The 18,604-nt window shown below is 41.5% G+C and overlaps 1 long non-coding RNA gene across 1 annotated transcript in view; it reads left to right on the top strand.

Annotated features, from left to right (window-relative positions):
* Positions 1-17,898: 17,898 nt before the first annotated feature.
* The window catches only part of LOC125960739 (uncharacterized), a 38,631-nt gene continuing 37,925 nt past the window's right edge, over positions 17,899-18,604 (top strand). Inside the window, exons 1-2 of the long non-coding RNA XR_007470725.1 lie at positions 17,899-17,939; positions 18,281-18,376. This is a non-coding gene — a long non-coding RNA (uncharacterized LOC125960739). The remainder of the gene's footprint in view (positions 17,940-18,280; positions 18,377-18,604) is intronic.

Below are 18,604 nucleotides of genomic sequence, written 5' to 3'. Positions count from 1 at the left end.
TTAATGAAATTACCTTCTTTAAAGGACAATTCTTTACAGATAACAATGAAAGTGGAAAGTCTCTTAAAGAAAAGATGTTTAATAATAACTAAATTCAGCTATATTTCACTTCTACATCCTCCAAAATATAATGTGGTAGATTGCATTAATGGCCCTAGTTCTTCATTATTCCATATAGCTATGCCCTTTGCCATGAGACCGCAATTCTGCAAAAATGTGTGTTTGGAAACCCCTTGATCCCAAGTTCAGCCATGTGACTTGTCAATAAGTAAAGTATGCAAAGGTCTTACATGTTTCTACTAGCTCTCTTGAGCTTCTGCCACCACCATGAAAGGAATGCCTGGGCTAACCTATATTCCCAGTAGAGGATAAAGGACACGTGAAATAGAGCTTCCCCAGGTGAGATGCTCTAACCAAGCCCAGCATCAGCCAACCCACAGACACATGAACAGACCCAGCCAAGATCAACCAAGCCCAGTCAACTCACAAGCATGTAAATTACAACAATACCTGACTACAAAGGGCTTCAAAGATTCTGATACTATGAAATATTTGAAGATTTTAGAGAGATAAGAAGATGAAATTAAAAACCAGGGATCCCTTAAATCCTAGAAGAAAACTCAGGAAACAGTCAGTATATTTTTATATTAAAGGTGCTAAGATTTGACTTTTTTCAGCTAACAATAAATTTTGACCAGATGTCTACTTCCCCCATAGCTGCTTGGAGTGTTTTCTTCCCCATTTTCCCTCAGTCCCGTGAGTTCAATATGTGATAAGAGAGAAACTGACATTGCTCTGGTGGCTGTGGAGTGATCTGGGTGAACAAATATGAAAGGTGATTGATTCTTAAAATCCTTCTCAGCTAATTTTCTGAACACAATATGTAAGTATGGTTTTTATACTCAAAATCCATAGTAATTTCATCAATGATGAAATCACACTCTTAATAATTTCTTATTGTTAATCTTCCCTTGTAGATAAGCTTTGCCAATTTTTTTTCTAGTGAGATGTTCTTTATCCAGATAACTCTATGCAAATCAAAGAGATTTTCTGAGGGTTGTTTGTGGTTTTTTTAAATGTATCTATTACTTTCTCTAAGACAAAAACTATGAATGATTATCTTAATAGGGAATATAAGTACAATAATAATGATTGTATGTGGTTCAAAGTACTCTGCACATTTAAACTCATTTAATTCTCACAACTTTATAAGATAGGTGCTATTACTATCCCCATTTTATATAAAAGAGGATGGGCACAGAATGGTTTAGTACGTTACCCAAGGTCACAGAACTAATAAGTGGTAGAACCAGAATTTAAAAGCAGGAAATCTGCCTCCAGAATCTTTGCTTAGACCACCAGGCTAGACACCCCCCAAAACAAAAGGCTGCCTGACCCCTTCCCTACTGCATCCCCTTTTATGCATTCAGACTGACTCATGAACACTTAAGAAAAATTGGGGGTGGGACACCTTTTATGTGCAAAGCACTCTGTAGGAGGCATTGGAAATTCTCCTTAAAACAAGGCAAACAGAATATTTACCTCCCTTGGGCTTAGAGTCTAGTGAAAAAAGTAACTAAGTAAACAAGTAGATAAAATAAAATGTAAAGACTATAACAAGTCTAGGGGTTAGAAAAGACTTCCCAGAAAAAGTGACATTTAAATTGAGATCTGGAAGATGAATAAGCATCAGCCCAAGAGTAGAGGAGACATCATTAGTAGACTGGCAACAAAAGAGAACCCAAGAGTGGTGGAGTGTCCCTGAAGTATATGGAGACAGACAAGGAAAATGACGAGATGAACTCAAGAGGTTGGAATTTATGTTGAGGATAACAGAAAATCATTAAAGAGTTTAAGGAAGGGAGTCCTGTGAGTGGATTTACATATTGAAAACATAGTAATGAGAGATGTATTTGGGGCAGGGTCACCTGTGCCCCTGTAATTTCCAGCTCAGAAGAAGAGTCCCCATCATCCCACTCCTCATACCCATGGAAACTTCTGGAGAGTCTTCCAACCGAAGCCCACAGACTCTTCGCTCCGTAACAGTTTTGTCAGCTCTGGTTCCTCCCATCTTAGAACAGCTCCCTTGAGGAACCCCTCGGTTCCATCCCATTTCCCTGCTCTCTTTCACTCTTCAATCCACTCCAGTCAGGCTTCACTCCCTTTACTCCACTGAAACCACTCTGGTCAAGGTCACTGAGAGTCTCAGTGTCCCCAAATCCAGGGTCACGTGTCCATGATCACCTGACCAAGTTTCTTAGTAGGAATCCGTACTTGGGACAGCACCATCCTCTAAAGCACCTTATTCTTTTGGCTTCAGAGATTCCTCAAGCTGCAGATTTTCTCCTACTTCACTAGCTTCTCCTCGCAGGCATCCTTTGCCAGTTCCTCTTCTTCCCTAGGCTCAAACTCCAGTTGCTGGCATGGCTGGGGACTCTGTCGGCTTCTCGTCTCCAGCCACACCCTCTTCCAGGCTGATCTCACTACGGACCGACCTCTTTAAATGTCATCTCAGTGCAGGTGACTCCCTGCTGGACCGCTCCAACCCTGGCTCCCACGTTTCCATTCTGCACTGGGCCCCGCAAATTATGTAGTCAGCCCTGTACTCAATACCGATCACTGAACTCATCAATGAGAGAAGGAATAAAGGACCTTTATGTTTTTATATTGCATTTATGTCTATAACTTTCATAGGGTAGTATTGTTAACTTCACAGATTCTCTAATATGCAGGTTAACAAAGAGATAAAGACCTTTAGCAGAAAATCATAGTCATTTCCCAGGGAAAAGTCCACTGCATTAAACCAGCAATTCGAAAAGCAGCTGCATATTCTGTATGCTATTTTAACCTTTAGAATTTTATCACAAACATAATTATGCCTCTCAGAAGATAGAAGGCAGATTAACTAGTGATAACTGAGGTTTATCTTTCTTAACCACTTACTTTTTGGTTCTAATGAGTGCTTTTAGCATTCGTACCTTAATTCATCCATCCTTAAAATGGACATAAGGAATTCCTTCTATTTTAAGATATAATAAAAACTTTAGGTTTCATGTCTCTGATTCCTCAGTAGTCTTCTGAAGCCTTAGTTTTGAGCCTGTGAACCATGGCCTGCCATTAAAGCCACCCATTGACCATCACCTGCCCTCGCCGAAGTTCCTCACGTAATTTCACACTCATTATTTAGTATAATATTAAATGTTAGAAATTCTGATTTTAATAGCAGACTTTGCGACTGTAATTTTCTTCCATCCTTACACGTACTACGATGATTCAGTAATACCCCTTTCTCTATTGCCCTTTTTAATAGTTATGCTATTATTGTCTCCCTCCTTCCTGTGGCCTTGAACTCTAGGTCAGGGAAAGAGACTGGAGTTAGAAAGAGAGAAACTTAATTTCTAATCTTGGCTGTGTTATTAATCAGTCATGTAGGCTTAGTATATAGAATTATAAGTATTCTTTTATGAAAAAACTGAGATGCATGGGGTTAAATGACTTCCCCGGTTAGAAAACAGTAAAGGAACAAAGTAAATTGAGGACATTGTTATTTTCATCCTCATTCTAGAAATCAATCCACTGTGGCTTTTCATTTTCAAGATTTTTAAGTAACAAAATTTGCTGCATTCCTAAATGCAGGCGAGACTTCATTTTCCATGTTTAACAAAAGAGGGCGTTTCAAACTTTTCTCCTACCAAGACCTAGCTACAAAAATCTCCTCCCCTGAGATCTTTTCCATGGCCAACTATGGAGATTAGCCCTTGGATTTAAGGTGTCTGCATGCTTAGTAATGAAGAACCCCTTTTCTTTCTTCTGTAAGTCAGCCAAGCTGGTAAGAGTCCGCAGACAGTGCATTTTGTTTGAACACTCCTTAAGACTGAAATTGCCGATGAGTTGGGCACGTTATCAAGCAAGAGGGTTCAAGAGCGCTCATGACACACCTACCACTTCTGGCACAAGCGGCCCCTGCCTCTGCGTCTATGATGCTTCTTCAATAAAGCAGCCTCCATTCCCTCCTGCTCTGATCTCACCTCTCCAGTATTCTGAAGGAAAACCCGATGCTCTGGCTTTGAGGGGATGCACAGAAAGTACATTTGGCCTGGATGAGGCTAGGCTGCCTCTGGGCAAATTCTTCCCAGCCCCTTTCTTCCCTCTTCTCCACTCCTTTTGTCCTTCCAGAGCAAAGCCCTCTGCATCTCTTGGAGCCCAGTGCAAGTTATGCTGCCTCTGGCTGCCCTCTGGCTCTCCTGCCAATTGTATCAAATTGCCGCTCTTTCTATACTCCCCACCATTGAAAACTCCAAATCACATTCCCTGAATCTCAGAGAGATGGTGGAAGGAAAACAATTTAATTATATGAACCCACATTTTCATTCATTCATGCAGCTTGCATGTCTTGAGCTATCTCATGACTGAGATAGCATTCAACTTGCATTTCTTGCATTTATGTCAGATACTGAATGGTTAAATGACACAGCAAGATGAGTGTAAATGATATTTACAAGCTACCTAAGGAGATACATGGAGCTACCCAATTTCCAAAAGTGCTGCCAACCCAAATGATTTTCAGTTGGTAAAATATTGAACTGTGGTGTGTGTGCAGGTGACGGGAAAAGGAGGGAGGAGCTGATGGTGAAAAAGAGAAATTTACCTAAATCTTACCCTTTGGGCTGCTCTCATTGTACCTATAAAGATCCAGGGAGAATGGAGGAAAAGTGTTCATAAATCAATTTCCTTCCCCAACAGAGGGATTAGAGTTTCATAAAATTCCCTTTAAGCCACTAGGCACTCCGCTACTTTAACTGAGGAACAGCCCTGGAGTCAGTGATGGGAGTAAGGTGGCCTAGATAGCTGATTTAGAGGAATTCTTTGTTCTACAGGAACTGGATCATTCTCATCTTTGTGCCCTCAGCAGGACCCAGCACAGTACATTGTGTATAAAATCCATCAGTGATGAACTGGTTCTCTACTGGAGGAACTAGTTAGGTGTAACTGGCTAACTACTTAGAATAGTCCCTTGTGACTCCCACTGTGCAGCCTACCATACCCCAGGTGCAATGCTTTTGCCTCTCAGTGGAAGGAAACAACTTTATTATAGAGGGACGGGTACCACTCTGCCTTATGGTGTACTACGTTCTGCCCTGGGCCAGCTACCAACAGCTGGGGGAAGAAACACCACTTCTAATAAAAATGCATACAAACCATAGCACCTGGGGCTCTTGATCATGGTCCCAGAGCAAGTTCAGCATCTCCCCAGGTTCCTTTTCTTTTTATTCAGCAGCCTTCACATACACCTGGGCTGGTGCTATCAAAGATGGGCAGTTATAGTAATTTCCACTGAGGTGGAAGTTACTTGCAGCTCAGTCATGACTATGAACAGGATGCATTTTAGCGTAAGTTATATTTGATTACAACACTAAACTCCTTTCACATTTTCTCAGTCTCATGATGTACTGATTATCCATCACTATTTTTTATTTCAACATGGTATTGATTTAAGCCCAATTGAGAATGTGGTATCTCCTCTTTTAGAGAATAATCTATAGAGCAGCAGTAATAACATTTCAAAGGTAGAAACTATCATAAAAGAAGCGCTTTTTAAAGAACAAAATAGAAAAAAGGTTTGCTGTTTAAGAACAAGTTATGTAGATGTTTAAATGTTTGTATTAGCACTTGCTACCATCCGTCAACTGATGTACCTGAAAAACTTGAACATAGAGGCTAAGAAAGTGCAATTGTGATGATGCCAAATATATTTTAGACAATACCATTTTAGATCACATTCACATGTATCGTCATTTACTCACGAGCTGCCAGATTCTATTAAAGTAGCAATTAGCTGTTCATTTAGCTGAAAACAGAATTTTCGTATCATATTAAGCAAAATAAGGTATTGACGTTTTTGTGCCTTTTTATAATGACCTTCTTCTACGTTTAAATAGAAAACGACTTTTAAAAAAATCTCTTTAGTCAAAGTAAAAAGTTCACATGTTAAGTTATTTTAACGTTAGAGAAGAAATGCTTTCCTAAAATATGATAAATATTCTGATTGTGGATTTTGACTCTGAACTTTTGATCAGGTGGCATCACCTGAGTGACAGACAGTCAAATTCAAGAGTAGTAGCTACTGGGTGGCTGGAGTAATTTCTGACACTTCAATAGGCTTAAGAGTAATGGAGGAGCCCATGTGATGGCAACAAAACCCCCAAATCATCAAGGCCAAGTTATGAGGTTTCTAGCTCCTTTTCCCTTTGCAACATCTTGATAAATGCAAACATTCTGAACTCCAGAACCGGAACTCTTAATTCACCATCTAAAAAACTGAAACCACTTACTGTAAAATTCAGGAAAGTCCAAGCATCTGCTCTGCAGCGGGTCTTCCTTCCAAAGTGTATTCTCTCTTAACAGTGTGCTTTGGTAAAGGTGGATTAAAAATCTATAAATTACAATATAATCTTAAGATTTTGCTATCAAAACGGACAATAGGGACTTCCCTGGTAGTGCAGTGGTTAAGAATCTGCCTGCCAATGCAGGGGACACGGGTTCGAGCCCTGGTCCAGCAAGATCCCGACATTCCGCGGAGCAACTAAGCCCGGGCGCCACAGCTACTGAACCTGCGCTCTAGAGCCCACGAGCCGCAACTACGGAGCCCACGTGCCCCTACTGAAGCCTGTGCGCCTAGAGCCCATGCTCCGCAACAAGAGAAGCCACCTCAATGAGAAGTCCGTGCACCGCAAGGAAAAGTAGCCCCCGCTCGCCGCAACTAGAGAAAGCCCATGAGCGGCAACGAAGACCCAACGCAGCCAACAAATAAACAAATAAAAATGGAGAATAGACTAAGGTTTTTAAAATCTACAACTGCCAGGAATAAACTTTTTAAAATATTTTTAAAGATCCTTCCGCCCCTCCCTTTCAAAGCCCTCTAACAGTACAAAATAGCTCAAGAAGAAATTCTGCTTGAGATAGATGGCATATCAACTACAGAAATAATAAGGCTAGTTAACCTATGTCCACGTAAAACTAGAACAATCAATCAATCAGCAGACAGCTGAGTATCTATGAACAAAATACTGCTCTCACTGCCATGAAGCCATTCAACACTAAATGCTGGTGATGGAAAAATTTATCAGTCAATCTAAGAAAGAAATGGAAAAATTTTTTTGAGTCAAATTGAGGATTATAACCTGGGAACAGCCTCTCAGAACACTCTCAGAACTGTTCCACTCATCAGAGGTCAAAGCACAGTTATATAAGGTTTTGAGACAGAGGGCTGTACCTTAAATGACGTATTATTGAGTTTACGCAATCCAGATCTATGCGTGCAAAGCGAGTAATGAGTGAGTCATGGGTCATCATGGCCCCTTATAAGATTAAGGAGGAAGGTTATTGCCTAAGGAGTTGTCTGGTTGGTGCTGGGAGAATGTTGCTTTTTATGGTTGTGCAGGTATTTCTGCCAGTGGCGAGGTCTGTTTGATGCATAAAGTAGATACACAGTGCAGGGTAGAGGGCAGAGAGGAAGCCAAGGTCAGAGAAAACTTTTTTATGTTTAAATTTTCCTTGACCTGCCTTAGAATATGAATTTTTATTTCATCAATACAGTTCAAAACTGAATAAGCCCTCCAGGGGCTTTGAATTCTAGAATTGTGGTAAGAGATCCAATTTTTAAGATAAATTCAGAAAACAGAGAAGCTGTGTTGATGCTTGTTTCGTTTCATCAGGCCTGGATATCTTATCCAACCAATAAGGGTAATAGTGCCTATTCCAGGGATCACTGAGACAATTATGTCAGATGAATGTCTCTAAAACGCCCAGGGCAGTACTTGACACTTAATCAACATTCATTAAATGACAGTAGCAGAGGGCAGCATTGCTGCTACTCTTCTTGCTGCTGATGATGTTAATGAAGAGATCACACTGAAGAGGCCAATTGGGAAACATTAGTTTTATACATGATTGGATTTGAAGGACAGATTATATTTGAATTCTAAATAAATGGGAAGATTGTCCTAAGGTCCTTCTTGAAAAGCAAGTGGGGAGGGGGTTGCCTAAGAACCTAAGAGATACCAGCTGTGACTGTGACCTCCTTCTAGGTCTGCCCTTGGGAGAGACCACACACCCACGGCTTCTCTCTTCACAAGGACACATTTCTTCCTGTTATCTCAGAAACTGAAAGGCCTAAAAGAGGAAAACCAAGATAGATCTTTTCCTAACTAACACCTCTCAGAACCTGACTCTTCCACGTTCCCCTAGAGTTAAGCCCAACACACAATAGTGTGCGGAGTGGATGGGGAAGCAGACTGGGCCTCTGTTTTTCCCAGTCTCTCTCCCTTTATCTCTGGTTTTCCATTTCCCTGTCTCACTCAGAAAAATCTCTCCTCCCTGTACTCCAATCCCCAGACTTTTGAACTCAAAAGTGACTTATCTTTATCCTAGTCACCATATTGGATGCCCCAGAGAGGATATCTTGAGGTGTGGCTTTCAATTATGTAGGGGAGGAAAAAAACTTTTTTCCTCCACACTCTTAGCTTTATTGTCTGGGGCCCTGCAAATTAGACTGATATAAGACAGATTAACAGAAGAAAAGGCATATGAATTTTATTTGATGTTAATTTTTACATGACATAGGGGTCTTCCTAGAAAAGAAGTGAAAACCCAAAGCAGCAGATAGGTCTGAGAGCTTACATACCATTTTTAACAAAGAGCAATACACTGTGGAGATGTGACAACACAAAGGAAAGGGGACTTTAGGTTTCTAGGGGCTTTACTGCGGAAAAATAAATATACAGGGAAAGTTAATAGAAGATGGGGCTTTTGAAACCCTGGGTAATCATTAGTCAAATCCATTTCACCTGGCTTCATTAATCAAGGTCGTTTTAACTGTTGCTACAAAAGACTTGCATGTCCTCCAAGAGGCATGTAGCCTAAACAGTAAAATGCCTGAGTTATTTTCCAGGAACTTGGAGTCAGCTGTACCTAGTCCGAGCTGAGCTATTTAAGACTAGAGAGGACCCCAGACTCTCCAACTGGGCATGCGAAAGTGTCTGCTTGGTGATCTTTTGACGTCAGAGGGCTGAAAACTTCACCCTCAGATCACACTAAGCACCTCCGTTTTTTTTGTTTGTTTTTTTTTTTGCGATACGCGGGCCTCTCACTGTTGTGGCCTCTCCCGTTGCGGAGCACAGGCTCTGGACGCGCAGGCTCAGTGGCCATGGCTCACGGGCCTAGCCTCTCCGCGGCATGTGGGATCTTCCCGGACCGGGTCACGAACCCGTGTCCCCTGCATCGGCAGGCGGACTCTCAACCACTGCGCCACCAGGGAAGCCCAGCACCTCCGTTTTTGAATGTGCAGAGGCCTGCAGCTTAGTTACACCTGCGCAGAACGACAATTACCCCTTTTTCCAATCACCTTTCCTCACGCTCCCCATGTGCTCCTGACTCCTCAGACCACCCATAAATACCCTGAGCCCCTTGCCTTCAGGGAGGTGGATCTGAGACTTGCTCTCCCATCTCCGCCCTTGGCTGCCTTGTGAATAAAACTTCTCTTTGCTGGAAACCTCGGCAACTTAGCATTTTGGCTTGCTGTGCGTCAGGCAATGTGAACCTGGTTCGGTAACACCATCAGCAAAGGTTGTTTGTGCAGGTCCATCTTGGTGCCAACTTTCCCTCTTCTTCATGGCCATAAAACTTCCCCGGGAGAGGGGATTTATAGCTGTTTTTATTTCTCAGGAGTTTCTGCTTTTAGTCAGATAAGGGAAGTTCCGGGAAGGATTTTTTCTGCATCTGTTGAATCTCAGATGTCTTTAGCTCAAAATAATCCTTATGCCAAAGTGATTTGTTTTGGGGGTGGTGTATTCTGATCTCCTTCAAATTACGACATGTAAGCAAGACAGTATTAAACTTTCAAAGCCTGATTTTGGCTCACCCCATTCATACTCCATATCCCATATGAAAAGGGTAGTAAGATTGTCACAAAGGTAATACTTTTACTGTTGAGTGGTAATTTTAAGGTCTCTGGGAATACAGCTTTAGAGGGAACTTCTACAAGGCACCTTCACTAACACAATCTGAACTGCAGAATACACGTAAAATCATCTAGACGCACTCTGTTAAGGTTTCAAGGTTATGTGTGTATATAACCACATAGGCACGTGGCATAGGTTGTGATGAAATTTAGAGAATAGGAATTTGTCAAAGTCATGATCTCATTTCTATTCTTTTCATGATCTTTAATGGAACTATGATTCCAAATTTATTTCTTAGGATATTCCTGATGCAGAGAGAAAAATCATCAGTGTAGGCATCACACACAACCTTTGGAATTTCTCGCCCACACCTAACTTCTCCTAGAAAAAGCAGAAGCCAAGCTTTTCTTATGATACAAAAGACCACACAGAAATTCTCAGTAATTTTTGGTTCAACTTATGGTGCTGCATTTTCAAAACCAAATGCTTTTTGTGATTTAAAATGCTTATTACAAGTTTCATGTCAAGGTCACTGTATGTCAATGGTAGCATCTGTGTGTTTCTGCACTCCAATACTGCCAACATTTCTCTAGTACTCCATTACTTCAACGCACTGGGTTAAGTTCAAACTGCAAGTTACTGTGACAACAGAGATAACTGTGGCTGCTGACCAGTGTGCTCCTCTGTAAATCACACTTTTAAGGGTAACTTTTCTAACGAAGCACTGTTTAAATTGTTTCAAAGTTACAGCAATTATGTTTCAGAGTGTAAACATCAGAGGAGAGAGAAAAGCAAGTTCAGTAACTCTAGACCAAGATTATAACAAGGCACACTACAGACAGATGCAGTTTTAGTGGGTGAGGCTCCCTGCTCCACACACACTGCTGTTGGTTCTGGGCAGAGTAATGCTGGCATCTCATTTCAACCAGGTGTACAGAGTGGTAAAATCATCCATGCTGGTCTTGCCTTCCATTTCAACTTATTGTCATACTGTGATTTTTCAGTATGTTGCCATGGAAATGGCTTCTTTGATACAAATGAGATGGAAATAACTCATTTTCTACTATTAATTTCATCCATTCAAATGGCACAGTACTTAAAGGGTCACTTATGGTTCCAACTTCTTCTATATATTGAGTGATCTCCCATGAGATTGCAGAGGAACAGGGCTGCAGTCATCTCATGGCTCAAATGGGCTGAAGGACCTGCTTCTAAGATCATTCCCATCATTTCTGACAGACCGCAGTTCCTCATGGGCTGTTGGCATCCCTCAGTTCCTCTCCCATGGGCTCCTCCCCAGGACAGCTCACAGCACGGAAGCAGGCTCGCCCCGGAGCAAGTGATCCAAAGACGAGAGAGAAAGTATTCAAAAGGAGGGAAATTAAGTTCTACTTCTCGAAAATAGGAGGATCAAAGAATTTGTGGGGGCTTCCCTGGTGGTGCAGTGGTTGAGAATCTGCCTGCTAATGCAGGGCTCGGGTTCGAGCCCTGGTCTGGGAGGATCCCACATGCTGTGGGGCAACTAGGCCCGTGAGCCACACTACTGAGCTTGCGCGTCTGGAGCCTGTGCTCCGCAGCAAGAGAGGCCGCGATAGTGAGAGGCCAGCGCACCGCGATGAAGAGTGGCCCCCGCTTGCCACAACTAGAGAAAGCCCTCGCACAGAAACGAAGACCCAACACAGCAAAAATAAATAAATTAGTTAAAAACAAAAGTACCAATGCCACCGTGGATATGAGGATTAAATTAGTCAATGCTTTAAAAAAAAGAAAGAATTTGTGGAGATATTTTTAAAACCACATCAGAGTTATGTAAAGTGTCAACTAGTATTACCCTTCTGATACTTTTACCAAATCTATTGTGGCTAGGTAACAAATCTATTGTGGTTTTGTTGTTCTCTTGTATCTTTCCTTTTCTCTTTCTGCCATTCAACAGGTAGCTGGTTGACCGCTCGTTTCCTCTAGGGACTTACGTGGCTTGGGGAAAGCAGAACTGGCCTACCAATCTGCTTAGGCAAAGCAAAAGCATAATCCCTTAGAATATCAAATATTCTTAGACATTATTTTCTTTTTTTTTGGCCATGCAGCTTGCAGGATCTTAGTTTTCCCGACCAGGGATGGAACACGCGCCCCCTGCCGTGGAAGCACGGAGCACTGGACCACCAGGGAAGTCCTCTTAGACACTTTCAAAAGGAGTGATATCTGCGGGTACAAACAAAATATTTGGGGGGAGAACACAGGAGGGAAAAAAAGAAAAGGAAGGTTCTAGGGAGGGCTAAGAAACGTTGGCACTGCACCAGGCTCTCCGAGCTACGTCATAGGCCATGAGATGTCAGAGAGAGGTGTGGCTGTGGTTCACCTGGAAGATGGCACATGGGTCACCTATGCCATCGTACATATAAAAGATCCCCACATCATCACCAAAAGATCCCCATAGGGCTGGTGGCAGAGAAAGCTGAGGGAACCTCCAGACCAGAAAGGGCCAAGGAGGCAAGACTAGTGATGTTGAAAAATGACCAAGAAACCTTCTCCTCCAATGCCTGCCACTCTTTGTCTCTGAAAACAAGGGAGGAGAACTGAAAACTGGAGGAGAACTGAAAACTGGAGGAGAACTGAAAGGAGGAGAACTGAAAACTGGAGGAGAACTGAAAACTGGCTTGAATAAACACTATGTTTGATTGTTAACTATTATAGTTACTGTCGCAATCATTACAACTAAAACCACATCACACTTAATATTAGGATCAACAGAATCAGAAACAATATACACTTAATGTGTTGTCTTTGTCTTTAGCTTCTAGGCACCCCTGAAATATTGGAGTCAAATACTGAGTCAAGGACACAATAAGAATTACCAGCAGTGTTTTAATCCCTGTGCAGTATGTGTAAGATTTTCCTTGCTTCACATCCTTTACAAACTGTAATTTCCATGATGTTAAAGTATTTTCCACTGTGACCTTTAGCATCAAGGCAGGGCCTTAGCAAATGAAAATTTATGCCATTTCATAACATCTAGAAATGCAACAGGAATATATTAGTAATGAATCTTGTTTCAAATCTTTGAGTAATTATTACTAATTTCCTTTTCACTACATTTTCACCCAAAAGATACAGCACAGGAATAATAAAATCACCCAGAGACTCTGTAGCCAAAAAAACAACTATAAATTGGATTTCATTTATGGCATTTATCTATTTTTAATGTTGTAAATACTCAGTCTTTTTGTATTAGAAGGACTACTAGAACAGACATCTGAATGGATAGGAAAAGAGGTTCAGGACTTGTATTAAGCCATTAGTTCTGAAATAAGCAACACCCCCAGGCAGTAGTCTCATCAGAAGGAGGCTGACGAGTGGGTGGGCTGCCCGCCACCCTTACTTCTCTATCCATTCAGAAGCTGCCATTTCTCCATTCAATTAGATATAAAGTAGGGGGACACAGGTTGATACCTGGGAGGGATTCCCACGAATGCTGTACTTCAGACGGAAGCAGAAAGTTTGCTACTAGTATATGCACATTTTCTTCTGTTTTATTTGCTCAGAGTACCAAATTGAAAGGAAAAAAATTCCAGAGAAAACATTCCCATCTCAGCACCCTGGAACTAGATGAATATGCCCAAACCTGGAAACTGGGTTGGAACATGCACACGTGGACTTGGCCCCCAGCTATGGATCTGAGGGGGGAGTTCTGCCAGCATCCAAGGAGACTGTGAGTCACACCTAGGGGAATCCACTCACTTGCAGATGGACACTGAATCTAGAGTTCTCTCTTGTTCCAAAGGTTAATTTAAAAGCCTGCATGAAGGGTTCATCCTCAAGATTCAGAATGAGACTAAACTTTTAAAAACACGTACTTCATGAACCGAACAGTTTCCAAATTGTTTGATACCCTCGGTAGACTGCAAAAGTATTCTGCCTCTATTATATATTTTAAAAAGAACCAAAAGTCATAGGAACCAGTTGATATTAAAACAAAATTAGAAGTAAATGAAAAAGGAGATAACTGGGATAATAAAGAACTACAAGGAAACAAAATTACAATAGAATGTCTAGGGTCTGCATGTATGTGTTCTCCCCCAAATTCCTGTGTTGAAATCCTAATCCCCAAGGTTTTAGGAGGTGGGGCCTTTGGGAGGTGATTAGGTCATGCAAAGGCACAATGAAGGAATTTCTTTTGAAACTGATAAAATACCTGAATGTGAAGGTTACAGGTGTTTACTGAGATACAAGCTCAATCAATTCAACGACAGTATTACATCCTGAGTAAAACTTTCAATTACTGCCATGTAATTAGACCAAAATGTTTGTGATCCTCAGTCTTTACCACACACATTCAGCTGTTGCTTTACTTGTAATGTTCAAGTATTCATTTTGGACTGTGATGGATTCCAAGCCAAATGTTCCTCCTTCTATAGTTCATCAGGGATTCACTGCAAAATCCCCTTCTCCATCTTGACGTAAATTCTATCAATCAGTAAGTGAAATATTGCAGTCAAAAAGACGAGTCCAGGGAGGTCATCCTTTTCTAGAAACATGATTCATCTTAAACTTCAGTCTCACTATGACTCAGAAAAACCACCCCAGCCAGAGGCCACTGGCATAAGCAATGCTTATATTAGAAACACAGCATATTAAGCTGAGGGTTGGTGAGCATATCTGGACATGAGGGCACATGTGCCTTACGTGCCCACTGCATAATATTCTTGTTGCACATATAGTCTCGTGGTATATAAATCCCTGATGAATGCTTTGGGATTTAAAGGCAAGCCAGTTCTTTAGTTTCAATACCAAAATCCAAATGAGAGTTAATGGACCAAGACTGAAAAATAAAGGGAAAAAAATCTACAAAAGATCAAGCAGAAATTACCCATTATTTACAAATATACAAAAAAAGACGACTTAAAATGTCTCCCCAGCACGACCAATTGGCAAAAGACAATGGAGCAATGTCTATGGAATTTAAGAGGAAAAGAATATAAACAAAGAATGTCCAGAAAGTCAGTCTCAGGTATGAAAATGCCCAGAAAGCCTACACAGAGGTTCTGGGGGGAAAAAAACCAAACAACTTAATAGAATACTCCAACCAAGATGAATCAAAAATGTAAAAACTTTATAATGGCCCAGCTTTATAAAGGTCTCTTGAGACTTAACTTATTTAGTTAGAATTCCAAACTTGGAAATGCAATTGGATATGTGTTCTTAGAAGTATTCAATAGCCTGGGGACAAATCTTTATACAGTTAGACTTTCTCAAGTATTTCTCCTTTGCTTCTGGGTTGTTGGGCTTCTTCCCATAATTCTAGAAAATGTGTTTCTTGAGCCCCATTCTTCACCCCAGAGTTCAGCTGGAATCCTTTGATTGCCATATTTAAAGATCATTTGAAAGACTACTTGACAAAGTTGGGGTCCAGCAATGCTAACAGTGGCTAAATGATTTCCTGCAGTTATGACACCGACTGGGAGAAACCCATAATGGGAAGTTTCTTCTCTCCAAACTCTGTCTCCTCTCCCCTCAACACATAATCAGAATTTCCTGGAAATAAGTGGGAACTATTTTCATTGCCAAGTAAACTGAAAACTTATTTTCAATATTTTAATTCATTTTTGATGACCTAACTCATTAAGTTTTTCTATGAAAGATAAATAAACATATTATCTGTCACTACCCCCACTGCACAGCATCTTCCACCAAAGTTCTGTGATATTCCTCTGCTCATTATGCCATAAAAAATTACTATTTATTGTGTATTTTTCTTTCTTTCAGTGTTACCTGTATCTTTATTAACATGAGCCTCATCCATGATTTACATAACAATCCATTATTCATTATTAGTGTGCACTTTTAAATATACACAAATATGCAAAGAAAAAATATTATAATTAGAAGTAAACTATTGATAGTTGTTATCCCTGGGTGGGATTTGAGATTATTTTTATCTTCTTCTTTTTATTTTCCAAATGTTCACTAATGTTACTACATTGCCTTCATAATCAGAAAGAGATGTTTTAAAACCAATGTATACAATTTATATGTCATATGATCCCGATTATTTCTGAATATAAACAAAATATCTGGGCCCGAATACACAAAAATAATATTAAAAGCTATTATCTCTGGGTGATGGATTATGGGTAGTTTTTCCCTCTTGTGTATTTAAAATTTTTTTTCTATAATGATAAACTATTTTATTATAGAAAAGGCTATCCTTATAAAACTCAAGGGTACAGAATGGCTCTGAGGAACATGTAATCACCCATACCATAAAATATTTATTGTGTTTTATTTCTGTTTCACACTTAGAATTTAATAGACTGCAAGACCCTCTACAGAGAAACCACCTGGTGCCCAACTAGCTATAATAAAACAGGCAGAAGCGGAGAGGTGACATATCAGGACTGTTTTGAGACGCTGCATATGTCACAAGAGAGCAAGCACTGCTTTAATTACTAGTCATTTGAATTTCCGATAGATATTATGGCAAAATTTAAATCTTGTTAATTTACTTTGGCAGCTTGACAAGGGGCTCATTTACAATCCTTTGAGGGAATTGCAAATGTCCCATGCTTCGATTTGGGGTGAGGTAGCATTACTCATGCAAGAGCATGTGGTGGAATTAAGGGTTGAACATTACTCATAATATATTTTTAACCCATCAGAAGCCTAAGTCATGATTTTTAATGTTTGGAAGAAATGGTACAGGAAAAAAAATCAGTTACAAGCTTATAAAAATTCAAACATGGTCCAACACTGATATTTATAACTTTTTAAATCTAAAATTTTATCATTGGAATATTTTCATAGAACTATAAGATAAATGCTAAGTTATACGGACCCCTCCCAAAAATCTTCCAAAATTCTTTTGACTAATATCTTTAGTGTAGTTTCTTAAAAAAAAAACTACACTTTTCCAATTTTAGAACTTAAACCCCACAAACACAGAAATTTTCCCTTTCCTCATGTTTACCTCCATCCAAGCCCCCCACTTCAATGCCATGAACATTTGGAATGCTAAATGAACTCTGTATCTCAGGAGTGGGGCAGAGGTGAGGCCCAGGCCAAGTTAAAGAAAAAAAATACGAAAAGATTCAAATGCAATTTGTGGATGCTTTGAGAACAGTGAAAACTTTTCATTCATAGAAGAGACTTAAAGCTTCCAGGTTTTGACTTAGAATCTTCTTCACACAGGCCAAATGTCAAAAGGGCCTTGGGTTAACATTTATAGAGCAGAGGTGAAGGGGAAGATGGCGGAAGAGTAAAACGCGGAGATCACTTTCCTCCCCACAGATACACCAGAAATACATCCACACGTGGAACAACTCCTACAGAACACCTACTGAACGCTGGCAGAAGACCTCAGACCTCCCAAAAGGCAAGAAACTCCCCCACGTACCTGGGTAGGGCAAAAGAAAAAACAAGACAAAAGAATAGGGACGGTACCTGCACCAGTGGGAGGGAGCTGTGAAGGAGGAAAAGTGTCCACACACTAGGAAGCCTCTTCGCGGGCGGAGACTGCGGGTGGCGGAGGAGGGAGCTTCGAAGCCGCGGAGGAGAGCACAGCAACAGGGGGTCGGAGGGCAAACCGGGGAGATTCCCGCACAGAGGTTAAGGGCCGACCGGCACTCACCAGCCCGAGAGGCTTGTCTGCTCACCCGCCGGGGCGGGCGGGGCTGGGAGCTGAGGCTCCGGTTTCGGTGGGAGCGCAGGGAGAGGACTGGGGTTGGCGGCGTGAACACAGCCGGAAGGGGTTAGTGCACCACAGCTAGCCGGGAGGGAGTCCGGAGAAAAGTCTGGAGCTGCCGAAGAGGCAAGAGACTTTTTCTTCCCTCTTTGTTTCCTGGTGCGCGAGGAGAGGGGATTAAGAGTTCTGCTTAAAGGAGCTCCAGAGACGGGCGCGAGCCGCGGCTAAAAGCGCGGACCCCAGAGGCGGGCATGAGACGCCAAGGCTGCTGCTGCCGCCACCAAGAAGCCTGTGTGCGAGCACAGGTCAATATCCACATCCCCCTTCCGGGGAGCCTGTGCAGCCCGCCACTGCCAGGGTCCCGGGATCCAGGAACAACTTCCCCGGGAGAACGCACGGCGTGCCTCACGCTGGTGCAACGTCACGACGGCCTCTGCCGCAGGCCCGCCCCGCACTCCATGCCCCTCCCTCCCCGCCGGCCTGAGTGAACCACAGTCCCTGAAGCAGCTACTCCTTTAACCCCGTCCTGTCTGAGTGAAGAACAGACGCCCTCCTGCGACCTACACGCAGAGGCAGGGCCAAATCCAAAGCTGAGCCCCTGGGAGCTGTGAAAACAAAGAAGAGAAAGGGAAATCTCTCCCAGCAGCCTCAGAAGCAGCGGATTAAAGCTCCACAATCAACTTGATGTACCCTGCATCTGTGGAATACATGAATAGACAAAGAATCATCCCAAATTTAGGAGGTGGGCTTTGAGAGCAAGATTTATGATTTTTTTTCCCCTTTTCCTCTTTTTGTGAGTGTGTATGTGTATGCTTCTGTGTGAGATTTTGTCTGTATAGCTTTGCTTCCACCATTTGTCCTAGGGTTCTATCCGTCCGTTTTTTTGTTTTTTTTAATTTTTTTTCTTAATAATTTTTATTTTAATAACTTTATTATATTTTACCTTTATTTTATTTTACTTTATCTTCTT

The sequence above is a fragment of the Orcinus orca genome, chromosome 12 (assembly GCF_937001465.1).
Source record: "Orcinus orca chromosome 12, mOrcOrc1.1, whole genome shotgun sequence".
NCBI lineage: Eukaryota > Metazoa > Chordata > Mammalia > Artiodactyla > Delphinidae > Orcinus > Orcinus orca.
Note: the sequence above shows the minus strand (reverse complement) of the source record. Positions and strands in the feature narration are given on the sequence as shown.